This window comes from Crinia signifera, chromosome 12 (assembly GCF_055691185.1).
Source record: "Crinia signifera chromosome 12, ASM5569118v1, whole genome shotgun sequence".
In the NCBI taxonomy this organism is placed as follows: domain Eukaryota; kingdom Metazoa; phylum Chordata; class Amphibia; order Anura; family Myobatrachidae; genus Crinia; species Crinia signifera.
In genome coordinates, this window is record NC_139228.1 from 65,924,744 (window position 1) to 65,942,948 (window position 18,205).

An 18,205-nucleotide genomic window follows, 5' to 3' on the forward strand; every position below is an offset into this window, starting at 1 on the left:
ATGCTTGTGTTGACCTTCCAACCCTGTCGACCTTAGCCATGTTGACATATTTCAGCAGTCGACCCAAGTAATGTTGACCTTTATTAGTCGAAACAATGCAAGTCAACATAATATGTGTCGACCTAATGACAATATACCCATGTCGGCATAGAAGGAGAATAGTGCTCATAAATTAGGCTTTTAATGAAGAAAAGCGAGAATATATTATAATATATTTAAATAGACATAAATGAGATCACCATTTGCCTAAAAATGACATCTCAGTCTCCGCTGGTCCCCACAGCACAAAAACTTAGGGGAGCTGCGCAAGTCAGTCTCTATTTAATGGGGGAAGCGGCACTCGCTTTGAAGAACCCATTGTTTATAAATAAAACAGGAGCGGCGAAATGATTTCCCAAATAACAGACAGCAATAAGAAGCAGTCGGAGGCGCCGGCAGAATGAGACGCAGAACAGATAACACAGGAAGTCAGACTTTGGAATACGCATCTCTTCAAAGTTTCCAATGCTTTGAGATGCTTCAGATTCATGCATATAAAACATTTTGGATTGAATAGTCCCAGGTCACTGCTGGTCATAGAAAGTCAGGCTTCGCTTAATTCATCTAGGTTGGCCCGCACTTCCCAGTCTGCCCCCCCTCCTCCAAAAATACCCCATGAGGCAATAGCGTGTGTAGTTCAACTTGATTTATAATTTATACACAGTTATTCCGAGGGTGCGAGCACTGCACAGAGATTCAAATCAGTTGCAGAAGAATTAAAGATGAGTTGTTTGAAGGAAGAGAAATGTGTCTGTCCCTTTGTCTTGTTTATTTGTGAGTCGTCGCATCGAGCAGGGATAGAGTTTATAAGTATGGAGAGGCTGGAACTTTTTTCCACTGGCCCAGGTACCAATAAAAAAACTGAATTATCTGCTTGTCATGTATATTTCATTATCAGCATTCTATTGTTACTTGGGACTTCACAGCAATATTGCAGGAGAAGTAGCATTAAACATGTAGGTGTTGTCATTGCACTAAGGGAGATAGGGTAGAAGGACTATCAGAAATTATGTTACTTTTCCCTTTTAATCTGCTTGTTTGTGTGTTGCAAAAGTTCTCCACTTTCATTACCCATTTTGGGTGTCTGATAAATGTCCCACAATGGTGAAGCTTTCTTAATAAGCCACAAATTCATGCAGCAAGGAGTCCAGTCAGACAGAGGACTTCTGTAAGAGACACACTGCTGCCCCTGTCACCCTATTCCTGACACCCATTGTTTTCCCTGTCACTTTATGCCTCTCACTGTCACACTTTGTCTCTCACTGTCACCCTCTGTCTCTCCCTGTCACCCTCTGCCTCTCCCTGTCACCTACTGCCTCTTCCTGTCACCCAATGCCTCTCCCTGTCACCCACTGCCTCTCCCTGTCACCCATTGCCTCTACCTGTCACACTCTGCCTCTCCCAGTCACCCACTGCCTCTCCCTGTCATGCTCTGCCTCTCTCTGTCACACTTTGCCTCCTCCTGCCACCCTCTGCCTCTCCCTTCAACCCACTGCCATTCCCTGTCAAACTCTGCCTCCCCTGCCTCTCCCAGTAACCCACTGCCTCTCCCAGTCAACCACTGCCTCTCCCTGACACCCTCTGCCTCTCCCTGTCACACTTTGCCTCCCCTGCCTCTCTCTGTCACCCTCTGCCTCCTCCTACCGCTCAATGTCCTCCTCTGCCTCCCCTGCCTCTCCCTGTCACCCTATGCCTCCCCCTGCTACCCTTTGCCTGCATATTGTGAGTTTGGGTTGGAGTGGAGAAGGGGTGCCCAAGTTATATTTTTTGCCCACAAACCATAAGCTCCGCCACTGAGTCCAGTCTACCCCCATGTATGGAATAGAATATCTAGAGTGTCTAGTTTGATAGTGAATAGTCAACACAATGCATTTGGTTGACAGGTACAAAAAGGTCAACATACAAATTGTGGATAAAAGTTGATGTTGACAGGCTCAAAAGATTGTCATGATAATGAGCAATGTCTTTTTGAGTGTCCATTTCCCTTCGCCCCGCACTATACCAGATTGCCGGTACACACTAGCCCGATGTAATCAATGACAGAAAGAAATTTATATAACACATCGGGTCACTGCTGTATCTTCTGTTTGGCCCATGCGACCCACGGGAGGGTAAAGTAGTATGTACACACCCCAAGATGTAAATGAGTTGGTCTTCTGGAGGACACGTTCATAGGTAGTGACATAACAACAGGGGAAAGGGGGGGTGCAGGGCCACCGGGGTCTAACCTGCTGATTGGGTGACACCAATGTGGCGAATACTCTCCAGTGACAGGAGCAGCGCGCTGCAGTGTAACATTACATGTCACTGTCTACGAGCCGGCACCACAGACCAGGGGGCAGCTTGCATTCCCAGGACCCCTGGAGTAGCAAAACGAGGATTCGGCCATTACTCACAATGCCACACCCCCATATTTTACCTTCATTACTTGGATATTAAGCTATTTTGTTACTGATGTCCAATGCCTGCAGAATTATATCAATCAGGGAATTTGACAGTTCCAATAGAACTTGTTGTTGACATTTTTTCTCTGTGTGGTTTCTTATTTTCCCTATTGATAGAATAACAATAGAATAAATACTATGGTTTATCAGTCTGTCCCATTAACTGTCGGTACAATTAGATCAAAGATGGGCAATGCGTCTGCACAATAGGGGGACCTGCTTATTGTCCCTCAATGTGCACTGTCATTTTTCAAACACAGCCTGTAAAATGACAGTTAGGAGATGACTGGCTGGTACTTTATCTCTCTCCACTTTACCACTGTCAAAGGCTGATGCTGGGTGCACACTATACGATTTACATGAACGATATGCCTGAACGATCGGTAAGATATCATCATCCTTATCTATAAGTGTGTACTCACTATATCATTAGAGATGCACGCTCCCACGGATGGTTATTGATCACCCCGATCGTCTGAACATGCAGACCAATCTGATGATATCACCAGTGGCTGCATGTTTGGTGAGCTTCAGGGTGACATCACTGAATAATATCATTAACTATATCGTTCAATGTTTAACCATCAGATCGTTTGTTTGTGGCACTGCCGATTTTGTTAACAATATCTGCGGTGCTGCGTATCATAGTGTGTACAGGTATTTAGTACACTTCCCTCTAATTCACTTAAACAGAACACCAATAATTATAGTAATGGAAACAATTGTGTCAAATACATTATATTTGCTTTATTAACCTAGCTCATCATTGTTATTGTACTTTAAGAAATATTTATTTACCCAAAAACCCTGTCTCCAAAATATACAATGTGACATCTACATATATGGCAGCACGGATGGTGTAATGGTTAGCAATACTGCCGCACAGCACTGAGGTCCTGGGTTCCATTCCCACCATGTGTTATATATACGGGGCAGCACGGATGGTGTAATGGTTAGCAATACTGCCGCACAGCACTGAGGTCCTGTGTTATATATACGGGGCAGCACGGATGGTGTAATGGTTATATTACTGCCTCACAGCGCTGAGGTCCTGGGTTCTATCCCCACCATGTGTTATATATACGGGACAGCACGGATGGTGTAATGGTTAGCAATACTGCCGCACAGCACTGAGGTCCTGGGTTCCATTCCCACCATGGCTCTAACTGAGGAGTTTGGATATTCTCCCGGTGCTTGCGTGGGTTTCCTCTGGGTACTCCCGTTTCCTCCCACAATCCAAAAACATACTGGTAGGCTAATTGGCTCCCAACAAATATAACCCTAGAATGTCTGTGTGTGTGTACATGTTTTAGGGAATATAGGCCCTTATTCTGGTTGACGCGCAAGGCTGATACTTATATTAGATACTACCTACTTGTGAGCTGGAGATTTTAACCAACATGTATGAAGTTTTTTTGGTGCCTATAGTGAACCCCAAGCGTTCGTCCGGGATCACAGCAGATATCGTTATCAATATCAGCGGCATCTTCTAGTGTGTACCCAGCTGTAGTGCTGCAGAGATGCCATTCAATTCCCATAACCTTTGGTAATACAACACAATTAAAACAATACACCAATAATCCTATTCTTATTATTACCATGGAGACATTTAACCCTTTGAGTGCCGGCGTTGCTGTGCGCGATCCTCAAAATATCCGCTCAAAATGCCAGCGCCGCTCACAGCTTTAGGATAAATAAATACAAATACAGCCTGGTCATTTCATTGAAGTTTCATTAAATGTTGCGCCCCAAAAACAGAACATAGATATTTTTAGGATCTCGCACCAGCAACGTTGGCACTTAAAGGGTTAATGAAAATAAAAATGAGCGTTCCGTATCATTCTTCGTTTTGTCTAGAAAGTCATATCAAGTCATATCATAAGGGTATTACAGTCCACTAAAACGTATAACAAGACAAGCCAGGCAACAAAGTGTTAAAAAATATGTCTGCAGCGTGAAATTGGGAAAAAAAAACTGCAGCAGCTATCAAATAAAATGCTTTTCTTATTATGTGAGGACAATTTACTGTACACAAATCACTTGCATATACTGTATATTGATTGTAATTGAATGCTCGACCCTGCAGGGAATCACAAATATCTGTTTTCAAGACAATACACCCCATGTTTCCTCCTCTCTATTAACCTGATATGTGGGATATTGGAGAAAATGACTGAAATCTGCATAATAGAACACTGCCTATGTTTCAGCAAGCATTTGTGCAACTTGTGCCGCCGTTTCCAGCTGAGGCTTAAACTCCTCGATGTTTGGCACACCGAGCCCATTATGTCCGCGACACAGAAATAAAAACTGCTCTATTTGATTTGTGATTAACGTGGCATAAAAATCACATTATTTCACTACAACTTAACATGAAGTATCAAGGCGGCATGTATTTTTTTTCTGCCTTCTCCACCAAAGCTGAGTATCATGTATTATTTTTTTTAACAATTCCATTGTAAGAAGTCCGCATCTCGCACTTTAATAGGGGATATTCATTTTTTTTCATTTTTTTCAAGGGATTGAGGAAAACATTTCTTTTTTTATGAAATGTTGGGAATAAGAATTGGAATAGTCAAAATCGGTCTTAGATTTAAATCTCTTGCAATAAAATAAAAATCATAAATTATCTGGGTTAGGTCTAAGGCGCCTAATACGTGTTGGATTGCCGGAGTTTGGGAATACATCTGTTATAAAACAATAGACTAAAAAGGACAGCCCGTGGTGAAGATCCGCAATGCAATTAAAATATTTATGAACAGGTAATATCAGCTTACTAGTTTTTATACAGCCAGCTTTTTTTTTTCTTTCTATTATTGAACCCAAATTTTAAAAGAAGGATGATTAGATAAATTGTAACATCTTTAAAAGACAGAATTTTAAATTCAATAGTACTTTCAAGTGTCTTCTATCGGCGAGACGTCATTTTATATTCATTATTAGAAGTTTGCAGCATTGTAAATCTCCAGGAAACTTGCATCAGGCTAATTTATGCTGCTGCTAGTAAGCAACCCCCTTTTTTTCTGGCAACTTGTCATTTTGTGGTAGTGTTGAAAATAGTCAGATCTATCAGGAAACGGGAACTATAGCTGCCTGAATCCAGCCTCTAATTTCTTATCAAAGGTTTTTATTGTAATTTCGGTATTAGTTCTGTCACCGCACGCTATTTTATTTCAGTCGGTGTCACAAGAACACCGTAAAGGGAGGCGGAAACATTTGAAGTCTGAGTCTCTTCTACTTCCCTAAATATGTAGCGAACCTCATTGTGTCATTGTGTAAAAAACGCGACCATTGCAATGAAATGTAATGTCAGTTGTATTGTTCTTATAAGTGTAATGGTTGTAGCAATAATTGGGCCGTCATATACCTAAAAGGTAATTCAGTCATATATTCTTAAAATGTAATTCCTGCTATTGGATTTTCACTTTAGGGGTTAATCATGTAAACAGACTCAGGGGGCATATTCAGTATTGTCTAGTATAGGAGGGAATTCAAATAGCCCTGATAATTTATTGAGGGTAAAAAAAAAGTGGTAGCCATGACTGGTGCAATTCAATTAAAGCTCTTTTATCTCACCTGATCTATTGGGCCTTATTCTAGTTCACTCTTAGAGGCAAATTCCTTCTCAAATGGACAAAACCATGTGCACTGCAGGTGGGGCAGATATAACGTGCAGAGAGAGTTAGATTTGGGTGGGGTTTTTCTTCAAAGTGAGATCTATATTGCAGTGTAGAAATAAAGCAGTCAGTTAGTACACCTGCACCGAAACAAAATAACTCACCCAAATCTAATTCTATCTGCACCTGTTACATCTGCCCCGCTGCAAAAGGAATTTGCCTCTAAGAGTGAACTAAAATAAAGCCCTTTATCTGTTATTGGGTGCTAATACATAGAATCCAGATATTGTTCCTGGACCAATGTGTTCTCCCACTGTTTATACCCGATCACAGGCTAAATATTGAGTATATAATTTTGGTACGGGCTAACTTCGTGGCTAATTGGCTAGCCCCATAGCATGAACCGTTCAGTTTGCCTGCGATAAATGACTGAAGCTAAATTAATTTTCCCCATAGGGTGCACTGAATTCCCCCATCCTGCCAAAGATTAACAAGCATATTTACCAAAGTCATTTCACAGGAAATCCAACTATTTTCATGGGATCCTCGCAAAAGAGCTAAGAACCACTGGCTAGATTTATGGTGCCATCACTAGTAGATTTATGGTGCCACCACTGGCAAGATTGACAGTATTAAGCAGGGACGGCACCAAAGTTGGGGCTGCAGCAAAGTCCAAACCTCAAGTAAAGGAGCCACACCCACTGACAGTGAGCCCCAGTCGGTGATGTTGGGGTGACAGTTGGGGCGGTTCCCCTATTTGAATTCTGGGCTGTGCTGCAGCCCCCCCACCCCCTCTAAAGGTGCCACTTCCTGTATCTCATGGATTTAACACAGAGGAACCAGAATGTAAACCCCATTATCTGCCACTGCCCCACCATTTTCAACTGACCAAGTAGCCCCCAAAGGGTTATAAAGCATTTCAAGGGGTAATTTTAGGGGGCAGTTTGGGATTAGGATTGTTGGGATACTAGGGCCAATGATAGGGTTCTAGGGTTAATGTATAGAATGAGGCCTAGATGAGGGAACTATGGTGATGGATAGGGTACGAAAGCTCTATATTTATTAAGCAAGAGTTATCTCCAGGTAAAGTCCAAGCAAAGAACCCAGCACAAAGTGTCCATATGATTTAACAAGGGATGCAGTCGACAATTAAAAGGTCGATACTCAATAGAGGTCGACCACTGTTGTTTGACAGGCCATAGGTCAACACTTGAAAAAAGTTGACATACCATAGGTTGACATTGGCATAAGGTTACGGTGCCCATGTCAACGTATGTTGACCTAGACACCCCAAAAACATGAAAAACGCCATGTCGACCTTTTACATGTCGACATATTGCTTGTGTCGACCTTTTGACCCTGCAGATCAGCATAATATTTGCCGGCTTTCGCTAGAATCGGATCTATATCATTGCGTCAGGTCTGTTTTCATTTATAAGCATGGAAACGGCGCATATTGTGTAATCACAGTATATAATACTTGTGAAACATATTCATATCTCTGCCACATTCTGTCATCGTAAACAGCCAAACATGTGAACACATGTGTGACGGGGCTGTGACATTTGTGTACAATGCATTGACTGCAGTGACGGATAGATCTATTGGACAGATAGCATTATCTTTCAAGTGCGCACAACTTCTTGAACCTACGGATGAGTGTGTAGGTCTTGAATTGCCTTACTGTAATAATAATTACATTACATTTAGAGAAACTGATTCAGAATACAGTCAAAAATAAGCACACAGCACATTAAACGCTAATACTAAGTCAAGGCATATCAAATAGTTATCACAGCAAGGAAAAAACAAACGCATTAGCAAGCGCGTCGGTCTGAACTCTCTTCTCTGTCTTTCAGGCTAATGTCCTTTGAAGTATAGTAACATCAAGACATTTAATACAATTTTTTTATAGAGGTTTTTTTTTCTTCTCTGATTCAGATTTTTTTCGACATACTTGTTTATTTACTGACAGTGGCTGACGCGTTCTGTGGGGACGGTGGTGCCTCTAGCCCTCTCACTCTAAAACCTAATTAGATAATACTGAACAATTGTTTAATATAATTCAAATGTAATTTTTTTATACAAATACATAAAATAAAAATATTGATAAAAAAAATACTAATACTGGTATACATACATAAATGGACATCGGCGCTGGATCCAAATTTCCATATCGTTAAAGTTCAAACTCAGTATTATTGTCTAATAGTCCATATCTTGGCTTTAGAGTAACTTTTTGTGGTGTTTGTTACTCACCACATCATAAAGGTGTTGGTTAGTGCATAGTCCTCCGAAGTGTAATCCATCAGGAGTAGCAGTAAACAAAAGAGGTGTTAGTGCTAAAGATATGTCATCGCCCCCCCTTTTCTTACGTTCAACGCGTTTCATCTGCAATCAGGCTTCATCAGGGTGTCTGAATAATCAAGATGTTCTACCTCAAATATTTTTAATGTGTACTAAGATTTACGTCTTTTTTTTTTAATGACTATTTTAAATATGTTTTTACTTAGAAATTGTTACTCATTTAAATTAAAAAAAAAAAAACTCTATTAGAATTCTTAAAATTCTTGTAATTTAAAGGGTCCGCGCCCTGACTTTCTTTCCCCGTATATAAATAATTTGACTGGTGCTAAGCTCTGGGACCTACAATTTAGGTCACATAGGGGCAGATGTATTAAGCCTGACGAAGAGATTAACTGGAGATAAAGTGGAAGGAGATAACGCATCAGCTGTGTTTGAAATATGACTGTTGTGAGCTGATTGGCTGGTTCGTTATCTCCTTCCACGTTATCTCCAGTTTATCTCTTTGCCAGGCTTAATACATCTGCCCCATTGCGTCAGTGTTCTACTAGACATCTATTTACGCCACAGTTTTTGGCAGGCCTGGTGCAAGGTTTTTCGTCAACCTAGGCTGCAAAGATTACAGTTAACTTTGCACCCAACCAGCACTTGATTTACAGTTGAACCTACTGTATTCCCATCTGTATGCCCATTATGTAAAAATGTTGAGTTAAATTTATTGTACAGATGGAACCCCTCTCTTCCTTGGTCGGTGCTTGCCAGAACGTCCCCGCTGGCGGAGAGGGACTCCATCAGACTGGGACGCGCGTGCATCTCAGTATCTCAGCAGCTGGGTGGCGGGACCCTGCCGGTCTCCACTTCATGGAGATGGGCAGGGTTAGCGGGGGGTGCAGGGAGGTGGCAGCAGGCATCGACGACCGGTGGCGAGGCGGTGGGGAACCGGGGAGAGCTCCGTCGAAACGGGGCTTTTTATCATCTTCATTTTATCTTCATTTGCTCCTGTATTTTCAGTTGAGCGTGTTTTATTCTTCCGCCCATAGGAGCTGTCTGTTCCATGTGACCTGGAGTACATTTATTATCAAAGCAATAAATATATCATTTGCCAAAGACAATTAAGTCTAATGAACAGCATGTGGTCCTTCTTCGCAACACATTGGACTAACGTTTAACTTTAATTAGCACAGGAATATGATATTTAATTGTCCCTTAATTCATTATTGCCAATGATTAGGGAACCAGAGGATAAACCACATAGAATGTTCTATCCTATTTTGTCTTTAAAGTGTTTAATATACAGGGTACTCTTTTAGCGCAGGTCTGTGATTGGCCGATCATAGTTGCTTGCTCTGTCCAAGCTGAAAAGAGGGAAGATGAAAGGAATGTATTCAGTATATCATTACAAATATAAACTGTTATAATTAAATACAATTCATAGTTATATGATACTTTTTTTTATGTTTTTTCATGTTGATTCTCCTTTAAAAATAACTTTAATTCATTTTTCTTCATTAAAAACAAACACCTTTACTTTAAATTATGACCTAAGGGTGGCGATGTGGTTAAGTACAAGGCCCCATTGTGCTTTCGAGAGATGTTTATGCCCACAGATATGGGAACTATTCTACATGACCATTACCATAAACGTCCCATGAAGACATCTGGACGAGGATCCAACAGGGCATTCTGCCTGGTTGCCTATTTGGGGAAACCCCATGTTCACCCCAGGGTACAACTCTATACCAAAGGAATTTGAATTGCATCACAAGTATTTGATCCAGGGGGCCGGTTGCTAAACTATGTTCAACTGAAGCACCAATACGATCTGACTACTTTTAGTATTTTCCCTGTGATGCAACTTCTCCACTATGCGGCATCCCTCCCTTCTCAAACCCCTAATAATGGGCAAATGAACAAATGATATTCTATTATTGATAGGTTTGACAAATATAAATTCAAAACCAATTTTGATACACATAACACTGATACCTCTGATGGAAAACCGCTCCATGTAATTCTCCTCATGATTAATATGTTCTAAGTCTCAGAATGTCATTAGATTACACGGACGCTCACGATATTGACAACTCGACCATAACTCAACAACAATTCTATACAAACCTGCCGCGGCAACACAAAATTTATTAATTGTCTAAATACACCTGTCTATCCCCTCCCTGTTTCTTCTTTCCTTCTCTTTCCCACCCCGGTCCTCCCCCTTATCACACTTATGTTGCAAGTGATGTTATAATATGAAGCTAAATTAGCAGAGCCTTGTACCGTAATCGCCATGAAGTTCCTTACATATTTCTGTACAACACAACAAAACCTGGACGCAAAGAGACACTCATTGCCATGTCTATTGTATTATGTGTTTCTTTCCTCTCCCATGTCATGTGCTTATTGAGCTATTTGCACTACTGTTTGCACTGTTATGCTACATAATCATTTCCATTATACCCTGTAATGTTATTTGCATGATTTGAAAAAATATATATATATATATTTAAAAAAAAAGGATCCAATAGGGCTTTAAACTCCAATAGTGCTTCCCAAAAGCATTATAAGGGTGTATTTATCTAAGCATGGCAAGAGATATAATCAGCTCCTAACTGTTATTATTCAAACACAGGGGTCGATGATTCAAGAAGGGAAGAGAGTGCCCATAGCGACCAATCAGCTTAGAACTTTTATTTTAGAAAAGGCTTTTGATAAGTGCTAAGCCAAAGCTGGTAGGTTGCCATGGGCAACTTCTCCACTGGTCCACTTCTGCACTCTATTCTCTGCTTGATAAAGCAACCCCACCATCTGTAACATGAGAGCTAGAAGCTGACTGTTTAGTTGTGTATCTCTCTCCACTTTATCTCTACATTCATGCTTTGATACATACCCCATATACCTTAATACAGTACCCCTTATCCAGATGTCCTAAAACCAAAATATTCTGAAAACTGTTGGTTTTCAGAATATGTTGAGGTTTTATTGGTCCCCCCCCCCCACCGTACCTTTTTTCATCATACTCACCTCGTCCCCCGGTGTCCATGGCGGCCATTGGATTCATTGACAGATTTTGGAATAATTTTTTTTACATACTCATCCCCCTGTCCCCTGGTGTCTATGGCAACCATCGGATTCGTCTTCAGTGGCATCCCCGGGATGCATTGCGCAGGTGTGATGGTGACACCACTGGCGCACCCGCACACATGTTCAATGCATCCTTTGGACCGGGGATGCCACTGAAGACGAATCTGATGGTTGCCATGGACACCAGGGAACAACATGGACATCAGGGGACCGCCAGAGGACCAGATGAGTATGTAAAAAAAAAATATTCCAAAATCTGGAATAATCCCTTATACAAAATGCTTGTGGTCCTGCACCAGCATATATCTCTTTACTTATCACAAAATATCTCCCATCTCGACCACTCCGCTCGGCACAAGATCTGTGTCTTTGTTCTGCACGGATCACTAGATCCCATTCACTATTACAGGACTTTCATCGGGCTGCTCCCACCCCATGGAATCCTCTTCCACGCACAACAAGACTCTCCAATAGCCTCCAAACTTTCAAGCGTTCCCTGAAAACTCACCTCTTCAGGCAAGCCTATCATATTTAAGTTCCACACGGAAAACCCTCTATAGCTTCCCTTCTTGACTTGTAACTTGATGGGACTGCTATGTTATTACTGGTGCCTGCGATGCAATTACTGGTATTTCCCTCCTATGTCCTTATAGATTGCAAGCTTGCAGCAGGGCCCTCTAACCTCCAAGTCTGTCTGTTGTTACCCAGTGTGTCTATCACTGTCTACAATTGTAAAGCGCAGCAAATTCTGCTGCGCTATATAAGAAACTGTAAATAAATAAAATTATTTTTATTATTACATTATTATCAATATTACATTATTATTATTATTATTATTATTATTATTATTATTATTATGTTGTATTACTATTACTAACGGTAATAGTAACAATACAAAACTAGTCAGATATGTTGAAAACTATTACTGAAGAAAAAAAATGTAAGAATAATGTCGTTTTGAACATAAAGCTTTAATTTTACAAGACAAGCCGTAATAACTAATGCATATAACACACTTACAGATTTTTTTTTTATCCCTTTACATGTTCTGTTATGAGATTCTTACATTTATGTGGAAGCTAATGGCTTTCGCATGTATTTATAGCTGATTCCTTGTACTTAGTCTTATAGTAATACACCGCATTGATCCACACATTGTACGTTATTGCAAGTGTATTTCACACCTCATGCATTATTGTAACAATAGACATACTTAGAATCAATTACACATAATGGAACTTCCGATTGGACCTCTACAGTTACTAATAGAAACATGCAATAATATTTCCAGATTGTGCCGTCATTTCTTCTTTGTCGTTGTCAGGCTTGTCTGATAATGTAATATATAATAAAACATATATAATAAAACATACAAATTATTTCTTGCCTCGTTTTAATGTTACTAGTAAGCCCGTCTGAAGCTGATGCTTCGATAGCTAGTAGATGTAGGTTCACTTGCTTTCAACAGATGGCAGTGTAAGACTGCTCAAAGCAAATGCTTCCAAAGCTAGTAGATGTATTTTCACGTGCTGCCATCAGATGGCAGTGTTTCGGAGTCACACGGACACTGACATATATATATTATATATATCATGGTCTTATGCGGACAGTGATTGGCAGAGTTTGTGTCCTTTAGGAACCACCCTGACAATGAAAAGGTATATTGATGAGTCCATCATATCTTTGAAGACATATTTTAAAGAGGTATGTTGAGGATACTGCCAGGTAATTGAATACATATATTGAGGACTTTAAAAGACATATATTAAGGATTCTACTGTAAAATTCAAAGGCATTTAGTAAGGAACCTGAAATTAAAAATATATATTGGAAAATATATATTTTTAACTGAGTGCCTCAGTTAAAAAGGACAGTATGGTTGTCCTAATTAAATGTTTCCTTGGTCGATGCTGGATTACACTGCAGGGGGGGTAGAAAGAGGGGATTTTAAGGACTTTTGGTAAAGGGTGACCTGCGAGGAACCTTGCTATTAGCGAAGGTTATTGCCCTCTTTGAGAGGATATAATTGAGTCTGAGATCTCTGGATGTATATGAGATGCTGGACAATCTCGGGCAATTTTTTAAAGGGGCAATTATTTATGCCCTTCGGATTCATTCATTGCCGGGTTATTTTGGCAGCTTGAGCTTCCTCTCTTTTGAAGTTACAGCACATCTAATAATTGAACTCAAGCCATTCCTATCTGAAAGAGGTCGTACCGCCCCACTTTTGTAGGCTTTGAAACTGGGGAAGTTTGCGGAAGAGAAATGTGCATGCTAAGTTACTGTACAAAGTAAAAACAGAAACCCTAAAAAAATGCAGCTTTGTGTATGTTTACGCTAAACTGCAGATCTATTACTCAATTGGGTTGTGTTATTGCCCAATATGGGGGATGCCATGATCCCTCCAATGCTCCAGCAAAGTCGCATTTCCTTATTGGCAGAGACGTAAGAAGACTTTTTGGTGCCAGAAAACGAATTGCCACACAACATTTTTCCAATAACAATTGAGTGGAATTGAGCAGATCTATGTAGCATGCAGCCACACCTCCAGTTCCATGCAGCCCCAGCTCCAGTCCCATGCAGACACACACTACTTAGATCTGCCCAGCTGCAATGCTGATCATTGTTGTTACAAAGTACGATGTGAGCTTCAAATACAGCCTTCTATGCAAGGACAGATAGTTCAGTGAATAGAGTGTCTGGCTGCACTGCCAAAGGTGATGTGTTTAAATCCTGAAATGTCAGCATCTTGAAATATAATAAAATACAGTCTGACTAAATAACAAAGCTGAATGTTGTATTAGTAATGGAAGGGGTAGGGGAAGGATACAGAGGGGTCAGGAGATGCGGCTGTAGCTAAGGCCCTGTTTGAGTCCGTACATCTAGAAGGGACCGTCCCTGACCAAGAAAAGGGGACCTGTTGCTCTAAACCCTCTTTTTGTTCTTATGGGCTTGTGAAAATCTGCAAAGCCAGGAGAAATCACTTGATGGTCCCCGCTCATCGAAGAATGTCTTCTGCAGCTGAGACATGCGAGGGGATGAGTATTCATTACACATCCCCTCGCATGTAAACAAGGGATTCGGCGGCGGTGGCGGACATTCGGACGGGCGGCAGGCAGCGTCTCTGGTGCTCGGTAAACTACCTCCTTAGGGTATGCACAGAATAATAAGACCAACGAGGTTCTAAGAGCAGGCGGGATAGCTTCAGCGCAAGCTGAGGATAGATTTTTATCCGTCATCAAATTCTATGTCTCCATATAAGATATTGTGTCTGTAAAATCGTATTTACTGTAAGCTACATTGGTCTCATGAAGAGATTTGATTGCTACAGGAGAACATTGCTGTATGATATAAAACTCTTCTCCTTATTAGATTGCTCATATTTCAGGAGAAAATGAATAAAATACCAAAGTGGCAATTCCCTCTCTCCCGCTGAAGGTGCTTATAACAGGTTCTTGTACCATACGATCACTGGCGGAGGCAGGATAATGGAAAACGAAGGGTGCAAGACGGCAATGAAACAAAACCTCCGTCTTCCGCCATCCAGTAAGTACTTCACTCGCACTGTCGTGCCATGTATCTTATTACCAGAACGGCGTGAGAGTTATTTAGATATAATTGTTCGGCTGCTGCAGGATTTGGAATTGTGCTTTGTCGGAGCCAAGGAAAATTGACTGAAATACCTGCGCGTAGTCAGCCAAAAAATCTCTGCACATTTAGACTGGCCCTCGCCGAGGATTTTCTGTTTAACTTGTAATCAAAACAACTCAAACCTAGTTACTGTTTGCAGAGCTGCCAAGCCTCTCAGTTTGAGCAGTAGGCAGTGCACTTGTGGTATGACAGCCTGTCTCTCACAATGATGCTGGATCTGCCAAGGCTTCGCTATAAGGTAACTGGTAATTTAAATGGCAACAGGTAGGGGCACCCGCTTACCACAGGTAATGCGCCTGCGGAGGCAGATCTCAGTAGAGATGGGCAAAACGGGTCACTAACGAGAGCTGGGATCCAGCAGATCAGTCCGTGGAAAGATCTGGATCTTTTACGCGGATCATCGGTTCGCTTTGAAAGAAGGGGTAATTTGATTATAAAGAAGCATAATTTGTTTTACAATCATTTATTGCCATTTTTTTTTCTTTTTTTTTTTAAAACAGTGAGCTGAACAAATAAGAACATACATAACCGACTAAAACACTGATCGATGGCTGGGTGCAGAATCGCCATTGATGGCAACCATCGATGACGTCTGCACTGATGGCCATCCCTAGCAGCAGCAGCCTTGTTATTCTTTATTTTACTTGCAGTCGCAGCACTGTACTCGGTCTCCGGAGTCAGTACATCTCAGCTGCCACAGGGGGCAGTGCTGAGCTCAGGCAAATGCATTGTAATGAAAAACGAAACTGAAAGTAAAAGAACGACGGTTCACCTTTTTGGGATCGGCGGCTCCCTGTCTTTTATGGGATCCGTTCAAAAGACCCGCTTCCTTCGCGAATGACCCATCTCTACTCCTGACTATTTACAAATAACTGTGGCTCCAAACTCGGTTACGAATGAGTGATTATGGAACAACCGCGCATGTGCGCGGTGCGCATGTGCGCGGAGCGCATGCGTGAGCCGTCCATGCGATAACAGCCAGAGATGGTTAGCCGTTGCTGGACTTCGCAAGTTGAGAGACAAGCCGGCGTTTTGTGGGGTGCCTGGGAAAATGTAGGAGTTGCCCGGCCGTTGGCAGGGAGGGCTGCTGATAGCGGCGGCCTTCTTCTCCCCACGGCCATTGCATGGCCGAATAACGCTACACATACTCACCGGCTGCGAACATGGGGGAAATCCATTAGATGGTGAGTGATTGTGAATGGTTTTCCCCCTATGTGTACGGCGGAGAACATATTCCCAGCCATACACAGGGGCAGGGGGGAGACTGTGGTGGGACGGCATTTACCTGACCGCTGGGCCAAAGAATCGCAGCCCAGTGATCAGGGCTAAATGAGTCCCTTTGTACCTTGTTTAGAACCTACTTGTGAGCTGGATATTCCAGCTTGGTGCAATGGGCCTTGGATTGCAACCAGGTCTTCTGTTTTTGCTGCCATGGGTCTCTGCAATACCGGAGATGCTGGCGGCTATTATCTTGTTTTTAAATATAAGTGAACAAAAAAATGAAAGGAAATGATAAATGACTGTATAATGAATTGGAGGATTTAAAGTAAAATAATGCTACTTGAGATTGTTGCCTAATATGCTCGACCCCAACATGGGATCTCTCTCTCTCTCCACTGTAACAATGCGCCTTCCCTTTAGAATGTAGAATAAGTTCTGATGGACAGGGCCCTCTTCTCCCATCCGCTTTTGACTTCTCTTACTAAATCCACTTTTGGTGGCACCAAATCCTGTGGTTTTCTGCCAACCTCATACTTATTCCAGCGGCGTCTAATGATACACCTATGGTTATATACTATGGGCATCATGGATGGTGTAGTGATTAGCATTACTGCCTCACAATGCTGAGGTCATGGGTTTGATTCCCACTATGGCCCTAACTGTGTGGAGTTTGTATATTCTCCCCGTGCTTGTGTGGGTTTCCTCCGGGTACTCTGGTTTCCTCCCACAATCCAAAAGTATACTGGTAGGCAATTGACTTACAACAAAAGTAACCCTAAAATGTCTGTGTGCGCATGTACATGTGGTAGGGAATATAGAGTGTAAGCTCCACTGGGACAGGGATTGATGTAAGTCAGGGATGGGGAACCTTTTTTGTGCCAAGGGCCAATTGTATGGTGGAAAAATCCTTCGGGGGCCATATGTAAAAATTTCTCTTACTGAATAGGACTGACAGTCTCTGGTTGCTGTTAATTAAGAGCAGGGCTGGGCAATTGCGGCCCTCCAGATGTTGATGAACTACACATCCCAGGATGCTTTGCATTAGTTTTGCCATGTGGCCATGCTGAAACTGATGCAAGGCATGCTGGGATGTGTAGTTCATCAACATCTGGAGGGCCACAATTGCCCAGCCCTGATTAAGAGGAATCTCGCAAGAACTACCGACCTCTCGCAAAAAGTCCCCTGTACTTGTCTCCCGGCAAAGCTGCCGGGTGGGTAGGAGGGCCACTCAGACCGGCTACGGGGGCCGCATACGGCCCCCGGGCCTGAGGTTCCCCACCACTGATGTAAGTGTTCAAATATTCTCTGTACAGTGCTGCGGAATATGTGTGTGCTATAGAAGAAACAGTTAATTAATAAATAAACCCTGTTCTCGTCATCTATTGTTTACAACTGTAAGTCACTGTTTAGCTTATTTGTTTAAGAGCATTGTGATTGGGCGCTGCGGATACCCTATGGCGCTATATAGATAAAGGATAAAAATAATAATAAATTATATATAATCCTCTTGGCAAAGCATTTATTTCAGCACTTTGGGCCTCATTCAGCATGGACCGCTAATGTGCAGCAATCGCATTGCGCATGAGCGGGGTCAATTAGTAAAAAAATATTCCTAGGCATAGAAGTTGCTTAGTAACCGCATTTTGATTGACAGGAAGCGGTTTAGAGGAGGAAACATAGCATTTTCTGGGTGTGTTTGTAAAAACGCAGGCGCGCCAGGTATTACATAGTTACATAGTTACATAGTAGGTAAGGCTGAAAAAAGACTTGCGTCCATCTAGTTCAACCTGGTATAGATAGCCATTGCTGATTTGGTAGGTTCTGGTATTTTACAGACAAATTATATTT

At 41.8% G+C, this 18,205-nt stretch overlaps 1 long non-coding RNA gene across 7 annotated transcripts in view; it reads right to left on the reverse strand.

Annotated features, from left to right (window-relative positions):
* The window catches only part of LOC146049418 (uncharacterized), a 146,794-nt gene that overhangs the window by 91,066 nt on the left and 37,523 nt on the right, over nt 1-18,205 (reverse strand). For 6 of the 7 annotated variants that reach the window (XR_014466122.1, XR_014466117.1, XR_014466121.1 and 3 more), the window contains one exon: nt 9,575-9,759. The exons of the other annotated variant lie outside the window; for it this stretch is intronic. This is a non-coding gene — a long non-coding RNA (uncharacterized LOC146049418). Of the gene's footprint in view, nt 1-9,574; nt 9,760-18,205 lie in introns of those variants that run through there. 7 annotated transcript variants of the gene reach the window in all.